Genomic DNA, 19978 nt, shown 5'->3' on the forward strand with positions numbered 1-19978 from the left:
TAGGTATAGGAGACCTGCTTAAGTTACATTCATGATTTAAAAAACGAATCAAACATTCATTCCTAGGTGCCTCTGGAGCTTCCCACAGTATTGGTTCACAGAGGCCTTCTAATGCTTATCAGGTATAACATAAATAAGATCTTCCCAGTCATACCTTCAATAGATCATTCAACTTCTTATTTCCAAGCAGCTGTCAGTGCACCAACCACAATTAGGAGACTATAATTTACAGGGCATATTGTCAATCTTGAAGCATGATCAACAAATGTCATCATATAACTTAAAAGTAAAACCTCAGGGGTTTCACCTTTAAGAAATTTGGATTCTGAATGTTAACAATACTAAGTACAATATTAAAAAGTATTTCGGGTTAAGCTTAATTATAAGATATGTTTATTTCCGGGGAAGCAAATTATAGATGCAATCCATGCCAATGAAACCAAGTTTACTAAGGTCTGTTGTGGGGATTCTGCTCATGCACAGAACTATGCACAGGAAACCAAGACCTGAGTGAATTGGGGTGTACCAAAAAACTCACCTCAGTGCCCAGAACCCCTATCCGACTAGCATCAGTGTCTCATTAGTTCTCCGTACTACAGCAAAGCTACCAATGATTAGAGAACCCAGAAGAAGCGACTCAGGGAACTCTCAGGAATGGTGGGAATCAAGAACACTCTTTCGTTTTTATACCCATATCAGTTCACAACGTGAGTATTCAGAGAGACGAAAAAGTTTAAAATGTTTATTTTTAACTACGTGCTCTAAGATGCATTATTTTGGCTAACATAATCAGGCAAATAATTAGAAATAAAAGAATCAGCATAAAACACAAAGGGAGAAATCATGTCACAATGATAGTGGAAACAGGTTGTATAGCACCTTGTGTACCACACTCCCCTGGCTAGAAGCTAGGTTTTATAATAATAGAAGGTCTCTAGGTTTGAACGGGGAACCCCAAACCTCCAAGATCAGTTAAGGTGAATCACATCACAGGATCAACAACGCTCTCTGTAGATGGAAAGGTTTTCTCCAAGTGCCAGCATCATGCATGCAATGCAAAACTAAAGGCACCCGAGTTTCAGATATTTGCAGCTGTGTGCGTGGTGTGTCTAGAGCATGGGCCGATCAACCTGAATCAACAGCATACATTGTTATTTGACCTTGAAGACTTCTGCACACAGTGTACAGGCTGAGGTCGCAGTGTAAGTCTAGGGATGTGAAAAACAGACCGTTCTCATGTGAAGAAAAGCAAGCAGTTTAACTTACAATAATAGTTACATGTAGTGTCGTGTGCAAAAGCGGCCAAGGGGCAAAATGGCATTTAAACTTCTAATACGCTTATGCTAACATAGCAATGTGTGCAAGCAGAACCCTGTCTTCACTACAGGTCCCCTTTGGGCAGCCACATGGGCTTTTAGTAGCAGTTAAATAATGCATCAAAAATCCTAAAACTATAACAGATCCATGGCCCACGATTCCTCTTTATAGCATACTTGGCCCTGTGAAATAAAGGATAACCAATCATGATCCATCATTTTACTGACTGATCCAGCAATATTACAAGAGAGTAAATGAAATTTTCAGGTTCCAGCCCCTGGCATGGAATAGGTGTAAAATCAATAAAGTGAATTCACCCTAGACTCCAAAATTGCAGGATTCACAGGTGACAGTAAAACAGGGTGTATATCGGAAGATAAGGTTGTGAAGGTCTAAATATGAGTTTTGTCTTTGGGATCCCGGTTAGCTCTGAACCCTTATATCCTATTGACTAGCACAGGAAAAGGTTTTGGAAACTTACCTATAAGTGTTACCTTTAGTTTGATACTAACATTGGTTTGAGATTGTATTACCATCAGAACAATGAGTGAATCAGTACTGGGGAGCACAACTTCTTTGATTATAGGATTATCCATAGAACTTTATTGCAGTCATGCGATCTTCAGAAGTCCTCCCTAGCAATATTAAAGCAATTACTTTTGTGTTTAAGACAATGAGTCATACTGTTTCAAGCAATTCATTAGATTGAGTCAGCATCACTTTTGATTTTAGATCATTGACCATCAAACCTTTGTCCATTTACTCACAAACCTCAGGCCAGTCCCCCTGTACTCCTTGCCTTTCAAAGGGAGTTGAAGGGTGGAAGAATACTGGAGAGGGTGAATTAGTTATGACCTGGTGACTGTGACAACAGTGGTGGGTACCTATGCCATTCAAGCTCACTTTTTCCAGGAATTCTGACTACTACTGACCTCATGAATAAAGGAATTCAGATTAAAGACTACTCAGAGCCTTGCACAGTGGGCAATCCGCCGACAAATTAAAAACTAAAACTTGTAGACGGTCTTCTCATCTGACAGCATCGGAGGCTTTATATCTCTTCAAGCATAAAAATAGGGGGATAAAATGAACCAATCATAAAACTTCAAAAGAAAGTCAGCACCTTTCAAAGAGTCATACACTTCCAGCAACCACAAACAAACCTGTAAAATGTATATAGTAAAGAAAATCATATGAATTGAGCTGATAGGCCAGTAACTTTACAAGTTAGAGGTTATAGGTTGGATGCAAGAGGAGTATCCCAGCCCAGCCTTCTTTTGCCTCCAATTGGCTTTCAATGCCCCCTCTTTGCCCATAACATTGACGCTTGTTTGTTGAAGTGGGGCTTCAACACAGGTTTTAAGCTATAAATATTTATATTTTGGATACAATGTTTATTTCCGGTGAAAATATCAGCCATGTCTCACTTGGGATCATTAATCTTATCTCCTTTTTGTTTTTCCTGGACTTAGTTTGCATGCATGTGATTTGTTCTGATCCCTAACGATACTGATTCTGATAATTTCATTATATAGATACTGATTTTAATGAAATAGTTTAAAGTGAAGAATGTAAATGCAAACGAATATAAAAAAGATATGTTTTTGATAGTTTTTAGTTTTCTTTATCGAGTCCAAATATTTACCTCACATCGTTTGTTTCAATTACTCAATTACGCAGAAATGTACCCCTCCTCCCCCGCAAATGCCCCTCCCCCGGCTCTGTTACCATTCTTCCTCTTTAGGTCACGCCTGAGCCAGCGCATGCGCTCCACTGCGAGACATATAGTAGGTGGGTTTTCAAATTTCTACCCTACGCTTTGGCTGGCCTAGCGCTTACGTTCAGGCGAGCGTGCATGCGCGCAGCCATCATCTGTCTTTCACGGGTCATTAAGTGCATCGTGATCGCGATCACTTTCACTTTCGCAGCGGAGAGGCGCCATCTGGCTTTCCTCTCGCTCTCCCTGTGCGCGCGCAGAAAGCTGTTTTCTTCCATAATGTTTGGAACACCGGTCTAATAGCTTCCGGTGGTAACTTCAAGAGTTCAGGTACATAAACAAGTATTTAGAGAACAGCGTTTTTCAAATATTTGTACTGACACTGCGAGTGCTCCGAAACATTACCTGGTCAATCTTTTTGTTGTTGTTATTTCTTGGAGTGGTGTTCTCTTGAGGACAAGAATAGAATACACATTTTATTCGCTGAAGTGGAAGAAAGACATGGTTACATCCGACACAGAGGCATATAACTCATGGCGCATTGTCCTTTTAGGTCTGGTTTGACAATGCAGTTCTGTTACCTCGTGTTACCAGTTCTTTAAGATATAAAAGACATGTTTAGATCCGACAGAGGCATATAAAGCATAGTGAGTTGTCCTAGTATTAGTAGTACGAACTTTATTTCAGTCATAAGACAATAAAAGTTACAAAAACATACATACAATATATTACATGCCCAAGCACAGTGAGCTGCCTCTCGTAGACGCAATCTAGGCATTGAACGGCCGAGGAGAGTTAAAGCCTCTCACGTTTTCTGACATTGCTCACAATTAACCATCCTTTCAGCTCACTGTTCTCCAAGCACATTGTGTCTGCCATACCCATAATACTAAAGCTAGAATGGCCTTCAAACAGGATGTGACGCAGCCTCTGCAGCTTGGGACCCCCCCCTTCTGCTTATACATTTTTGTGAGATATCTTTATCTCAGATACTTGTTGCCACATTCTGCAGGGGGGAAGGACGCTCTTTGTGCTCTGTATTAAGGACTCACACTCCAGTTGGCTGGCAGGGGCCTGTTTTCAAGGCTGGATTGGATAAGAGATCGCCAGCCATCCATTTCTGAGAAACCTGCAAGGGAACAGCACTCAGTTTTCGTGCAGGCGCATGCCTTACTGCTTTAAAGGAATTCTGCTCTTGCATACTGTGTCGGGAAATGAAGAATCCAACTTGGAAATTTGTTGCTTTACGCAAAGCGCTTGTATCCAGTTTTTTTAAATCCTTGCTGTGGTTGGAGAGTTCATAGGCCCCTGCCGACTTCAACCCTCTTCAAGCTAGTTGTACTTGCCCTCGATTTAGGGTGAACCATGTCTGAGATTGCTGGTCCACTTTGAGATATGTTTCTGGTTGACGGATAAAGCCATGTGTATTCGGTGCATTTAGAACATTACATTATTCCGAGCCTTTGTTAAAACAAGCATTGGCATAGCCAATAGGTCTCGCCTTTGGAACCTTAAAAGTATTTAGTTATGCAGTACAATATCCTTGGCGCAACACCATCCACTGTTGCATGTCTAAACACATATAAGGTCCCAAAGGAGAGACCTATTGGTTATGCCAATGCTTGTTTCATATTGCTTCCATGTCTATTCAGGTAACCATTATAGTTCTGTCTGGCTTATGTGACATCCCTTTCCAAACGACCTCTACCCTCTAATTTGCTTTTACGCTGCAACCTTTAAATGGCCTGGATGACAGTTGACAGTTCAATGAAACAGTGAAAAGGAACACAAGCTTTCTCTCAGTGGAATACAAATGTTTGAAATCAACTCGGATTTCAAACGCATCTATTAAAATATTTTAATCCCACTATAAATATATGACAACAATTCTACAATAAAACACAGCGTTCTCAAGAATACAAGTACTAATCAAAATGAATTGTGGTTTATATGTGCTGTTTGGTGGGTAACGTTTGTCTAATAAACTAAAGCCTAGTGGGGCAGGGTTACAACATTTATAAAAAAAATACATAGCTAGATACTGATTGGACTACACTAAATGGGAACGTATAAAATATTTGTACTGACATAGCAGCTTACAGAATAATTTCAGACAGATGGCATATTTTAATTTCATTATATGTATGTAATTTGTTTTCTGGGGTGATTTAGTTAGCGATTTAACATGAAATAAGAAACAAAGTGTTGTCACATGCCACTTTAACCTCATATCAGAGAAATTACAACTACCCTTTTTATGCGTGTTGACATTTCCGTTGTGGTTAAAGAAAAAGGAAGAACTGTAAGATATTTTGTTTAATAATTTTCAGATCTCTTTCATCCTGGTGTCGTGTGATGAAGGGCAAGGATCCTGTCACTCGCATGGCTTTCCCTTTGTTTGAGTTAGCGCGTGATTAGAAACCATGCTATTCCAATTTGATTCTCTCCAGTCAGGGCACTCGCATTACCAACACTTCAGTCTCTAATTGGTCAATAAACAAAACACTGATAAGTTGCCATATATACAATTCCCATCCTCTTAACCAACTACCTTCCATACACACATTGAATCACCGTCTATATAGACATACGCACAACCTTACTGAAATCCACAGAAGTTATCGCTGAAAACTGCTCCTACGGAATAAAATATCATCTTAAGAAGAGGTCTGTCTGGGAGAACTCTTCCTTGAGCAGCCTGCCCACATGTTATATTTTCAGGAAATGTCAGGCACAGGTATTGCATCCCCTGCCCACCCCTGTTCCTGCTTTAGGGGCATATTTATGAAATAGTAGCGCAGTGCAGGGCAGCAAGTCACCATGCAACTCTGCACTGTATCACTTGGAAAGGAGAGGAATGCGCTGTATTTTATGCATATGGCACATTCCTGACTTTTCCCCCTGGGCTGGCGCACAATGGGCTGCCTAGTACCATTGCGAGCACCCTTGCACCCTGGTGCAAGGGGGTTTGTGTTGCATGCAGGATTCTTTTTGTGCGGAAAGGGGCACCTTCCAGTACATAAACAATCCTTAGAGGCATATTCCTCTATTTATGTGTGCTGCAAAATGCAGTTATTAGAAATGGGTTTTCTGGTTGGCTAGGGTTTGTACCTAAGCCAGGCAGAACCCACCACTCTAGTCAGGATAAGGGGGTTACACGTCTAAAATAACCCCTGCTCAACCCCTTGGTAGCTTGGCACGAGCAGTCAGGCTTATCCCAAAGGCAGTGTATAAAGCATTTGCACATAACATTCAGTAATACAGTGAAAACACTACAAAAGGACACCACACCAGTTTCAGAATAATAGCCAATATGTATCTGAGTGTAACAAGACCTAACGATAACAATCCAACATACAGTAATACACAATACCAATGAAGCAAAAATAGACTATATGCAGTTTCTTGAAGTAGATAGCTCCATCCGGGGTTATCACGGCATTGTGAACAAATTCAACAGTTCTGGCCAATCGTGGTGTTGCGTGCCTGCTACGGTATCAGTGTGACCCATAAATAGGTACCTTTATGCAGGGCATCGGACCTTGCGGTAAGCCCCTGAGGAACAGCATCGGCAAGCGTCAGTTCCGGGAGTTGGTGGAGGAGTCGTCGGGCAGTCACGCGCGTTGCAGGTCGAACTCTGTGAGTTTGAAGTCAGGAGCGGCGGCAGGTGTTGGGGCTGCAGTGTGAAGCGGAGCGGTGCAGAGTGCAGTTCCCTCATGTTGCATTGCAGGCAACTGCTCAATGATGGTCATTTAGCAGCATTGGTGAGACCAGGGCTACAGTGAGAAGTGGGGTGGTGCTGGTTGCAGTGTAGACAAGTCACAGTGCAAGCAGCGTCGTCGTTGGTGCTGTTGTCTGTAGACCCAAGGCTGCAGTGCAAGACAGGGCAATGCCAGTCAGTCAACAACAATTTTATTTGGTTCAACTGAGCCATAAAAGTTTCCAATAAAATTATCACAGTGTATTTAACAGTTACAAACAATAAATTAAAAGAAGAAGAATTCATAGAATACCGAAAAGATAAAAATACTTTAAATACAGTAATTACTTTAAAACAACATGCTAATATTTCTCGATCTGAAATAGACATTTTATGTCAACATACAGAAAAGCCCTTCATTATGCAGGAGCATTTACTTAATATCATTTTCTGATAGCCAAGGAAACTTTTATATACATGGCTACCACAATACAAATATCAGGAGCGGCCAGTGAGTGCAAAAAGTTAAAACCATGGACATATGTGCAGGGCCAGATTTTCCTTAATAATGGACTAGAAATGTACTCCTTGCCATATTATATAAAGTGCAGAACAGAATAAAGTACATAGTGCTTTGCCTCGTTAAATTGTCACAAAGACAGGTTGTGAGCTTATCAACCCACCCTCCTTGATGTGGAAATGCCAATAAATAGTGCACAGTGCATAAACGGAATCTAGTTAAATAAAATCTAGTCTGCAAATCAGTAGTAAAAGTTCAATATTATTGCAGCGGGGCAAGGGTCAACTATAGTGGGCCCATCTCGTCTTGGATAAGATGGCTTGAGTTGGCCCTAGAAAAGAACACTTCTTTAATAATGGCTTTAGCATTTGATGGGATGTTTCCCGGGTTGTCCTAATAATGCCCCAGTCCTATCTCATAATTAGTGTCCCTCACAAAGCGAAGCCATGGTATTTTTTAGGCATTAGACAGATTTTGGCAATCAATAATTATTTCCCGTGAGAGCATTAACTCTTCTGAGAGTCAGATTTTTACCCATAGAAACAACAGCACACTAGATATGCGATCCTCTACAAACTCTAGACCCAGTTCCTGATGGCATTGACAGATGGAGGCACTATTCAGGGTCATCAATAACCTTTGGTAAATTTATTTTCCAATGTTTGTAGCTGGCAGCTTATGTGGTGTCCCCAAACTACTGCCCCATATGTTGCAATTGAAAGACATTTTAATTTATATACAGTGATGAATTCCCTCACTGGCTTGTGGCCCAGTCTGCATGGAAAATGAAATAGCCCATCTACAGCCCTGTTTGTCAGATGGGCTCTTGCTGCCATGAATGGTTCCCATTTCAACTGGTTATTATATCGATTCCCCGATACATACAATTGTCTACTTTTCCCATTTTCTTGCCCGGCACAACAAAGATCCTAGTTCTTGTAGTTCTAGTATCCACCAGATGAGGGATGCTTTGCTTTGGTGTGAAGTGGGACCACGGTCTGTGTTCTCCACGAACGGTATCCACCGGTCGCGGTGCAGGTAGCAGCATCGGTGGCAGCGTCATTGGGAATTGGTGGATACCATTCGTGGAGAACACTGACCGTGGTCCCACTTCGCACCAAAGCAAAGCATCCCTCATCTGTTGCTTTGTCCATTCACCAAGACCTAATCAAATGACTGGAGTGTGATGTGTACATTTCACAGTGGAGCTCTTGTTTTGGACATCAAAAAATCAGAACTGATTAACTGTAGTTTATAGAGTGTCTTTGTGTATTGTTTTGGTAGGTGTGTATACTATGTTTGTTGTATCTACCGTTGTGTATAAATATTGCATGTGGGATTGGAGAAATTCATGACGTTTGTGTTGTCCTTCTAAGTGTGATTAATAATAGATGGATTGATGTGAAATTTAAAATAAATGGTGAAAACATTTATTGATTATATAGTGTTCATGAAAAAATAAGGTTGTTGAGAAGAATTATTCAGCACTTTATAAAAATGGCATTTTCAAACACACAGTATAAAAATCATCTTTACTAAAAGATGTATCTTTAAATTCTGCATTCAAGCAGCCTAAATTCCATTTCTCTGTCTTGTCCCGATAGAAATTTAAGCTTGTAAGATGTTACACAAAGCAACTCCCATGTTAACCTATGAGACAGACAACCTTGCAATAGTGAAAAACGAATTTCCCAGTATTTCAATTTCAGAACATGTAACACACACCAGTCATGTCCTATCTTTCACATACACTGCACCGTCCCCATAGGGGTATCTTGGGCCTTCAGGATGTCTGTCTTACATGTAAAATAAGAGAAGTTAAAGGCCTGGCAATTGGGTGCACTTGCCAGGTCAACATGGCAGTTAAAAACTGTGTGCAGACACTGAATTGGCAGGTCTGAGCACCCTTTTGAAAGGCTACTGGTTTTGGTGGCACAATCAGTGCTGCAGGCCCACTAGTAGCATTTTATTTACAGGCCCTGGGTACACATGCGCACCTTACTAGGGACTTAGTAGTACATCAAATAAGCCAATCATGGAAACACCTGTCCATATATTATTTACTTGGAGAGCATCTGCACTTTCGCACTGAATAGCAGTGGTAAAGTGCCCAGCGTCCTAAAATCAACAAAAACAAGGTCAAAAGCAGGAGGCCAAAAAGCAAAAGGTCTGGGGTAAACTTGCTGGAAAAGTCTAACAGCAGCACACATAGAAAGACAAGGTAAAAAGAAGAAATAAAGGCATTTCTCCTTGTTATGCCTCTTCTGGGGAGGTGAATCTTTTTGGTACATTCTCAGGGAATGTGTCAAAAACCATGGGAGTTGTGTGGGAACACCCACGCAAAGCCCATGGAATGCCTTCCCAGGGCAGAGTAATCAATGCAGCGTTTTGCACTGTGTTGCGTTACCCCAGATTTTGGAGCCACTCAACGGCACGCAAAGTGTCTCTGTATGGCTTCATGAATCTGACTTACAGGTTTGCATCACCCATGTACCACGTTGTGTGGTGCAAACATGACATAACCCTCTGATAAATATGACCCTTAGTATTTAACCAGACAACTAGGGCCATATTACGAAAAGTGGCGCAGTGCAGCAATGCACCTTGCTGCACTGTGCTGCGTTACTAGGAGAGGCCAGGAATGCACTGTATTTAAGGCAATACAACACATTTCTGTCCTTTCCGCTGTACTGGCACACAAGGGGCACTTTCTAGCATAAAAACAATTCTGAGAGGCTTTTTCCTCTTTCTATGTGTGCTCCAGAATGCAGTACACATAGAAAGAGGAAAAAACGAGTAGAAATAAAGATATATCTCCTCATCACGCCTCTCCTGGCGAGGCAAGTCTTTTGGCACATTCCCAGCTTTGCCTGTTCTTGTGAATCAGAGAAGGCATCAAAATCCATGGATGTTGCATGGGAACACCTACGCAATATCAATGGGATCGCCTCCCTGGCACAGAGTAATGCAATGCTGGGATTTGCTCTGCATCACATTACAAGATTTATGAAGCCTTGAAGGGCCATGCGAGGCAGCCTTGAAGGGCTTCATAAATCTCACTTTTCATTCTGCGTCGTGTGGTGCTAGAGTGATGCAAAGGGACTCATAAATATGTCCCCTAGTATTTAGTCATATTCAGCAGCCCAACTCAGAGGGTAATGGGGGTAATAGCAATATGAGTTGCCCGCATGGCATGTGAGAAAGTCACAAGGTCAGGTGTGGCTGTGAAAAGTATTCAACTCCAGCTCCCTTTATAAGGACCAAGGCTTCTGTTGTAGTGTGGCATCCCGATTTTCACACAACAGGTCACCACACCATACCTGCACAGCAATTGCAGAATGATTTTGCAGATGAGGGATATGTGAAGCCTTTTCTAACATCATGTTATGGGGTCCATCTTGTGTATTAATATTGCCGGTGCTTCCCTCGGTGGCCCTAGAAGTGTCACTATACCAAAATGCAAAATGCCAAAGGTAAATAAGAAAGAAACTTACATGAATTACAGATAGCTAAGATGACAGTACGTTAAAGTGTAACGCTTTCACCTTAAGAGAAAATTGGAGGCTATAAGTGTAGGGTGCTCTAAAAGATGTGTGGGGGAGGAGTGAATCTTCTGATTTTCCAGGAAATACATGTGCATTTATGACATTAATAAGGGCATGGATCGACCACAAATGTTTTGTTTTATAGCCCATATACATTTGGACTGCAGGATTCATGCTCTCAAATGAACCTTTTATGATGGGACTATTGCAAGGCCAAGTTAGTGACTAGTGAGGGATAGAGATGAGGTTGTGTAGAGATCACTTTTCACCAAATACCAGTATTTTGAACACATAGGTGTGTCTGTGATCAGAGTGAGAGTGGTTGGTTGTTTCAGTTTGTGTTCAAAATATATAATTGACTTTTTGTATAAGACAACAAGAAGACAGGAAAAGATATCAGCAAAAAGATAATTACATTACTGAGAATATGTTGACCTGTCTTAAAATATAAGCAAATAATGGAGGAATATATAATCTATAAATTATAAGAACAAAACAATAACATTATAAAAAAGTATAAATGGCTACTAATACAACATTATGTTTCTATCAATCTGTAACATAACCAAATCATGAATTTTTCTTGATCAGAATTTGACAACATGTGTGTCCAGCATTTCCCTGATTAGAGAGTGTATTAACAGTGATTTATCATTCTTATTGAAATAAACCTCAATTCATCATGTACAAGACCCACTCCCATCAAGCATTAAAAAGAAGTAGCATGTTTCCAAATCATTGTAATAAATATAATAGCTGAAGACATCAACAGATCAAATAACTCAAACAGTGGTTTGATATATAATACATTGCAAGAAATAGGTGTATTCAATACAAAAATGCTGGAAATGTTATCCAAAACATCAATTCACATTTTAGGTATAATCTAACTGTCAAATAGAACATGCTTTAATGTACTAAACTCATCATTGCAGTGCCATCACTCTGGTTTATCAATTAGTTATATTTTAATCAATTTCACAGGAATAAAAAAACAGCTATTTAATATAAATGAATTTGTTTGACATACTCAAAACCAATTTGAAATATGACATAATTGTGTTCTTTCCCATTGTTTCATTATAGAATCATCATTTAGAGTAGAATTCCAGAAATTGCAAAGTTTCATTAAATTCATACAATTGTTGAGAAATACTTTTCTGTAAATTTAAGAGGCACTATCCCCAGATACTCTATGAATCTTACAATAAAGTTTAAATTCTGAATATTTTGGAAAGGAATATATTTAATTTGCACATTCGATATTGCACTCTTATTTATGGCACTCGAAATAGGATATATATATATAACTTAGTTTCTACATTTGAAAAATAAATAAACATGTTACTTTAACAGATAGCTTGAATATAAAAATGATCACATCGAATCTAAGCCCTCTAGTAGGAAATGGGTTCATTAAATTTATTTTGGGATTATACCATAATAATGATTTCTCTGAAGAATCTATGTTGGTATGAAATTTGGCATCTAATTCAAGGAAAGCATCATTTGCTGCAATGATTATTGGAGAATACAGTCCTACTTTCTTAACATCCATAGCTAGAATTATGGGCAATGGGAATAGCATTGTACTTTTTCCTAAAAGTCCTTTTAGGTAGTGAGATTGATTCAATTTCTTGGAACTAAAATGTACTATGTGCAAATAGAAAAGCAGATTGATATATATATTTTTTTATTCTGGAGCATATTACAACATGGACGATTGTAAAAAACATAGCTAATCTGTGGTGCTCTATTAATCCAAATACGGTTTGAAATTATTTTATTTAAATAATTGAAACAATAGAGCACAGTTTTACTGGTAACATGGATAATACAAATAACTCTTGTGGGGAAATAACCATTTTGACAGCATCTATTTCTCTCCAGCTAGATGTATGTAAGGAGAACATGTTATCTAATTTATCAATATTTTTAGAAGCAATATTTTCGTTCATTGCGGTTTGTGTTTAAAGATTCAGTAGCAAAAGCATGTAAAACATAATGGTTGGCAACGAATGCCAGTATTATGCACATCACCATTACAAAAACATATTTTAATATCAGTATTAGTCATATTCAATGTGTATCTGGGAACAAGTGCCAAGAAATCAATAATGCATAGTCAAAATGGAATGGTGTGGATTAGATCATTAAAGTTAGACATCAACTTCAATACTGAAGTCTTTAAAACTCTCTCATTTCTAGAAATACCTTTATTGCCTTCAGAGTTATGATTAAGACATATTATGGGTTCAACAGCTAGTAAAAACAACCAAAGAGATAAAAACATTTCTATGTAGTACCACTAAGTAAATTTAAAGAACAAAAAGTTAAAACGTTAAACAATTAACATAGCATGCCACAGGATTGGCGATATAATGCCTTAACCATCAAAACATATTGGACTTAAATGCTTGCCTACTTTCAAATAAAAACTGCCAGCTGATTTTATCAAATGCTTTTTTCTGCATAATGCAATGGGATGTTTCATTATCTTTAAAAAAGCAATGGTATGACAAAGAAATTTGGCATTGTTTGATGATAATTTACCTTGCATAAATCCAATCTGGTCGGGTGTATAATCACATTCAAAATAGATCCAGCATGTTCTTACAATCTTGAATAATAAGGAAACTTGGGTGATAGTTTGAACCAATGTCTGATCTATGCCAACCTTAGTAAAAACATGTATTATTGTTTCTTTGAAGGACTGTTCAACCAAAGCACTGTTGTAAATTCTTGAAATAGAAAGAGTAAAATACGTGATAAATCTTGGAAAATTCCACAGGAATATCATCATGGGCAGGGGTTGTCCTAGAATGCAAAGATGTAATTGCTGTATCAATCTCTTTTAATTTTATGGGACATCCAAACTGAATATTGTCAGATTCAGATACAGTGGTTAATTTACATTTAGGTAAAGAATGATCAACGGTAGTCTCTTTAATATTCTGAATATTCTGACGTTTACTATAGAGCTCTGAATAGAAAACATTGAATGTTTTGGCCATATCAAGAGCCAACAGAATTAAGTGGCAATCAGATTTCCTTATAGCATTGAACTAATTTTTTTAATCTTTTTTAATATGTAATAATTAACAAAAGTTCAACCACATGTATTAGCATTTAACTGAAAATATACTTTTTCTTTAGAAATAAAAAAGCTCTTTTAATTGGGAGAATATTATATTGATCACATAGACATGCTGTTGTAATTAAAGTTTTATAGAGAAGATATAAATAATCTTTCAATTTTGTCAATTTGTTTCACTAAGGAACTCAATTTGGAGTTAGCTATTTTATTTTCATGTAGCATAATAGAAATGGTAAGCATTCCTATTAATGTTCTAAAAGCATCTAAATGTAATTTTTGAGGTGCTTCATGTGTTAATATTATGTAAATAATCAGAAATAGCTGCCAATAATGTATTATAATTATCATATGAATAATCCATCCATTACAGCATTCATTGCTGACTCAGAGGTGTGGTCACGGAGATTTTCCAGCATTCGAGAGATTGAAATTAAAGCAAAAACTGTTATAGGGCCTTTTTTAGGACTTGCGATTGTGGGACATGTAGTACTAGAACATAGTAGATAATCAGTTTGTGAATGTGTAGTGTGAAAGTTCATGAAAATGTGAAGTTTCTACCAGTTGGGTATGTTAGACTCCAGTGGTCAATCATCTTGGTATTTTCTAAACATGCTATAAAGAGAGCATGAGATTTTGTAGGATGAAATTTAATAGGGCAAATTCTATCAAATAGTGGCCCTGAAATCATATTGAAATCACCACCAGCAATAAGAGGTACATTACTAAAATGTATAATTTCTGAAGACATTTGTATTCCAGAAAATGGGATCCTTCTAAGTAGGAACATAAATATTAACTAAATGAAGACGGTATTTGTCAACCTGAAAATTACCATATGTAAAATGGGCCTCAGAGTCACTTTTATAATTCTGGATACTGAGTTGGATTTTCAGAAAATAAAAGAGAGGAGAACAACAATTCCTATGTCTTTTTGCTAATGAGGATACAAAATTACCATCCAAGGTTTTTGTCATATAAGTTACCATACTATCATCAACATTCGCCTCTCGAATAAAACACATATCTACCTTACATTTGTTTACATAATCAAATGCTTTCCTCCTTTTAGCCGGATGTTGTAAACTCTTAACATTGAAGGAAGCAATTTTTAATCCAAACTTATTAGACATAACATTATCTATTTATAACAATTAAGGAAGCGGAATTATGACATTAGCCACACAAATTTTGAAACAAACAGGCAGCCCATATAAACAGATAACCAAGACAAACAGAACACAGAAAATGCATAAAGGATGCTGTAGAGCTTACATGTAGCCTCCATATTAGCTCTCCTTTTTAACTTAGCATATTTTTCTAATGGTGGTTTGCATGTTTTCCATATTTCGAGAATGTGCTGCACACACATTTATTTCTGGTAGGCATTGTAACCATGTAGTCTGCAAAATGAGTTCCATTTTCCTTAATTAGAACACGATACCCTGTGCTCATAAGAGATGACTCTTTCTCCCCAGACAAAATAAAAGATGCTGTTCAGCACCACTGTCACGGTACGGTAAGGCTGGTGCTTTATTATTTAAATAGCATCCACACTGAATTTGGTGAGAGGTTCTTCACTTCACGCCAGAGATTTTATGGCATCTGATGTGAGCTGTGTTGAAAGGAGTGTTTTTAGGTGCAGGTAGTTTCTTACAGATAGTAATTACACTGCCTTCACAACTAAGGTCCAGAAGGTCTCAATAAATAATCCTTGCTCAACCCTTGGTAGCTTGGCTGACGAGGAGTCAGTCCTAACACAGGAGACATATGTGTAAAGTATTTAATATCACCAAAACAGTAAACAAGTAAAATAACTCAATAAAATGTCAACATACATTTATAAACATAGAGAGTATTTTTATCTTTACAAATGATACTAAAATGACAAAAATCCAATGTAGGAAACTAGAGATATGAGCTTTTAAAACATGCTTTGTAGCGCCTAAAAGTGAAAAGAGTCAGCTGCGGCTATTTGGTTGTGCCTGACCGGCACGTATGAGGCTGACAGCAATAGAGTGCGGATCAGGTAGGTAAGCCTGGACAGGTTTTTACCTTTGACTTAGTCACTTTTATGAACCTTTTTCTCTCTACGTCAAGCAATTGGGTCTTTGGATCCAGATTTTGACTCAACGACAGTGGTCTGCTGCTGCACAATGCCTTGGTGAGTCCTGGAGGTCTTTGTCTTCATTGACGATGGCGAGGAGCTCTGGAGCTTTCAGCGGGCAAACCTGTTGGGTCAGGCCAACTCTCAGTTCAACGTCGCTAGCTTGACACTTGTTGTAGATGCCGGTCTTCTCATGAAGCTTTTTCTCAAACGTTAGCAAAAAGTTTTCAGACTTTAGAACCTCTTCTGAAAGGTTCCTTAAGGGTCAGAAAGGGCCCACAAGACCAGCCAAGATCCCTTTATCAGATGTATGAGTCACACGACTTCCCACAGTGCGACACCGGCACATGTGTTTTTTCTATGTGTTGTTGTGTGTGTCATTCTCTTTTACACTTATTTGAAGTATAATATATGACAGTTTGTGCTGTCCACATCTTGCGGGCAACCATTGAGTGCCACCCACAGCATGTGCATTTCTACAGGTGGAGACAGTTTTACTTGCATTTCAAAGATTCCAATGACATATCCTATGAGATATGCTGTCTTCTAATTTGCTGTGTTTTCTTACTATTTAATTTTCGCATGTACAATCATAATTTATCTAAATCTACACTAGGTTTTTTATCACTGTGGAATACCTACATAATACATCACAACATATGTGTGGGATAGGCTCACCACCCACCTTTTACCGATCCTGCACCATGGGCCGCTTGGGATCATCAGGCACGAGACATGTTGACCTCATTACACTATTTCTTATTCACAACTACTTGGACATATTATGCCCTGCCAGTAGTTTTAACTAGTTTTTGGGTCTTATTAATCCTGCCAGGAGAACCTCCACATTAAAATATTTACTTGGGATCTCCCAGATAGTTTTATTCCTCACGGCCTTACATATTACCCCTCCACACGTTCATCATACCTTCACACACACCTTCCATCATATGGAATAAACGAAAAAAGATATCTGCCAAAGTGACCCTTAATGGGGCCCGTAGGGATTTTCAGTGCTGGCCTGACTAGGAGTAATGCCCAATGAACAAGCATGACATCCTTAAGAGTATGTGAGGGCAAAAAGAAATAATCCATAGGATTTCCATTTTTGTTCTTGCATTCTTGAAATTTGACCTTCCTCCTTTTTGATAGGAATAGTTCCTTTAAGGTTGACATCATGTCTGCCTTCGGAGCCTAGGTACTGGACCTTTATTGGCTCCTATCCCCCCCTCTCCCTTTTGTTTTGTGATGGGTAACTAACCTACATCCTGTTAGTCCTCATCAGCTAAAGGAAAAAAGCTAGAATGTCCATCTATATAGGTATGGACGTCCCAGGTCTGTGCTTCACTGTAAAGTCCATCTCCTGTAGGGAAATAGTCCTCTTCAACTGTTTTGGATTCTCCCCCTCATCTGCCTGAGCCATCTGAGTGGTCTGTGATCAGTTTGAACATGGAAGTGAGTACCAAACAGTTATGGTCTCAGCTTCTCCAGACCACAGCAAATGCTTCCCTCTCAATGGCACTCCATCTTTGCCCTCTGGGGAGTAGTCACCTGCTAATGAAGGCAGCTGGCTTATCCTGACCCTTCTCATTTACTTGTGTCAACACTACCTCAATCTCTTGTTCTGAAGCATCTGTTTGTACCACAAATTCATTTGTGTGATCAGCGGCCAGTAACACTGGTGCTGAAGATGTAGCCTCTTTCAGAGTGTCAAACACTGTATGACACTCTAGGGTCCAAATGACCTTTTTGAGCTGTTGTTTAGAGGTGGGTTCTGTCAGGGGAGTCACAATGGTCCCATAGTTCCGAACAAATCTCCAATGCACACAGTCAGGCCAAGTTTTAAGAGCCTCCCAATACAGGATGGCCTGGGTCTTGTACTGGAGCATGACCTCCATCAACAAGGTGGCCCAAGTTCTACAATGAAGTCTGTCCTCTCTGGCATTTGCTTGCCTTGAAATTCAGGCCTGCCTGCTGCACAGCCTGAAGTACTTTTTCTCAGGTGAACCAGGTGCTCGACCCAGATGGAGCTGAGTGCAGCTATATCATCAAGATACTCTGCACTGACATTTTACAACCCAGGCAGGTCTCTGTTCACCAGCAACCAGCTTTTAGAAGGTAGCATCGAATTCTTCAAACCAATGAGTATCACTTTAATCTGAAAGTGGCCCTCTGGTTGGAAAATGCTGACCTTTCCTTTGCTCCTGGACTTAGGGCAATCGGCCAGTAACCTGAGGTCAGACGAAAAGTACTCAGATACTTTGCAGCCCCTAAACAGTCAATGGGCTCATCAGCTCTAGGTATGGGGTCAATGTCAGTCTTGTTGATCACATTCAAACCTCTGTAGTCCACACAAAATCTTAATTCTTAGTTTTAGGCACCAGTGACATTGGACTGGCCCATGGACTATCAGAGGGATCAATGACCCCCAACTCCAGCATCTTGGCTACCTCTGCCTTAATGCTGGCTCTGACCTGGTCAGACAGCCTTAGCAGTTTGGTTTTGACAGGTAGGCTGTCACTAGTGCTGACATAATGGACATACCAAGTGGTGATCCTAAGGGTCAAGTAGACCAGTCTGGCAAATTACTTAAACACTTGTCTGCACTCCGTTTGCTGCTGATCTGTCAACCTGGGAGATAGTACAACTCCACTGAACCATCTTGCACATTGGTGGAGAGTGAGTTTCTGTAGCGATCCGAACCCGTGTATTCGGTATCGTAGTACTGGCACAATTTTAGTACCAATGAACCGTAAATGATCCATTATATGCATGACGGTGTTTTCGCTGCGCAACGAGCATGAATTCACTGAGAAATAGGGCATTCTGTTGCTAAATCATGACATCCATTTTAGATACGGCATCCATTTTGTTTCTTGCCCTCACATAGTCAATGGACGAGCGATGACCCCGGCAGAATCACCTCGTTAAGGACACGTAAGCTCAAACCCCGAGAAAAGCTGACGCTGCGTGACCAGGCAGAATCAAGCTGCCTCCCCTGCCTGAGGCCAATCCTGCTATACTGGTTCTCATGTCCATTGTCCTGATTGAGAGGCCGAAATACGGTAGCCATGCCCGTTTACAATCCATAAACACCTCTTATCCTACTTTTCTATCCCTTGCACCTGGCTCTGCTCCTCTCCTTCTGGGCTTTTACAATGGGGAGGATACGATTTTTATGATGGGGAGGATCGGGCAGAGAATGGAAAACTGACAAAGAGACTTGATCGAATACCGAAAACCTACGACTAATTATTGTTTGATGTATGTTTATTGTCTGTTTTAGATACCGGTTTGGGCATGAGAAATATTCGTGTAATGTTGCCTAAAGACATATTTCGTGTATTTAAGGAACAACCCACTTCTTGCAATTTGAACAGTCTCGTAGATTCCGCCTCTGTGTGGTTCCTATGACTTCTGTGTCCCTGCAGTAAATAAACCTTGGTCTTTGACGCCACCATCGAGAAGCCCGTGTCTCTGTTTATTTGTGCACCAAGGCAGGAAGGAACTCAGGGGTCTTTGGGTGTTGTTTCCCTGACACCTCTGGACTCTTAAAAAGTCCAGAACCTCAAATAGGCGCCCAACGTGGGGCGACGTCATCCGGTACCGGTCCAAAGCCTGAAAAGTTCGAGGAGCTTCGTGTGAAGATTCCGGAGGGAGGTACCCCGCTTCATCGATCCCTGTATGTCGTAAAAGTGGCCCGACGATCTCTTTCACGAGGGTTCCCGTTCCCAGACGGCTACAGAGGACCGCTGCCCTGACTGTCGCCCTGTCTTGGACCCGAGGTGCAGACCTTAGTACGGCGAGACGTAGACGGGTTCTCCTTGGTGACGTCTTCCACATTTCAGTTAAGTATTAAGTGGGTTGCGCTCAGTTTGGTTGTTCCTTTTTGCTCTTGTTTTGCTCTCTGGATACGTTTGTTTTTGAATTCGTAGATTATCATTGGTTTCTCTTGTTAAGATAATCTTTGTCTTGGTA

The sequence above is a fragment of the Triturus cristatus genome, chromosome 6 (assembly GCF_964204655.1).
Source record: "Triturus cristatus chromosome 6, aTriCri1.1, whole genome shotgun sequence".
In the NCBI taxonomy this organism is placed as follows: Eukaryota; Metazoa; Chordata; class Amphibia; order Caudata; family Salamandridae; genus Triturus; species Triturus cristatus.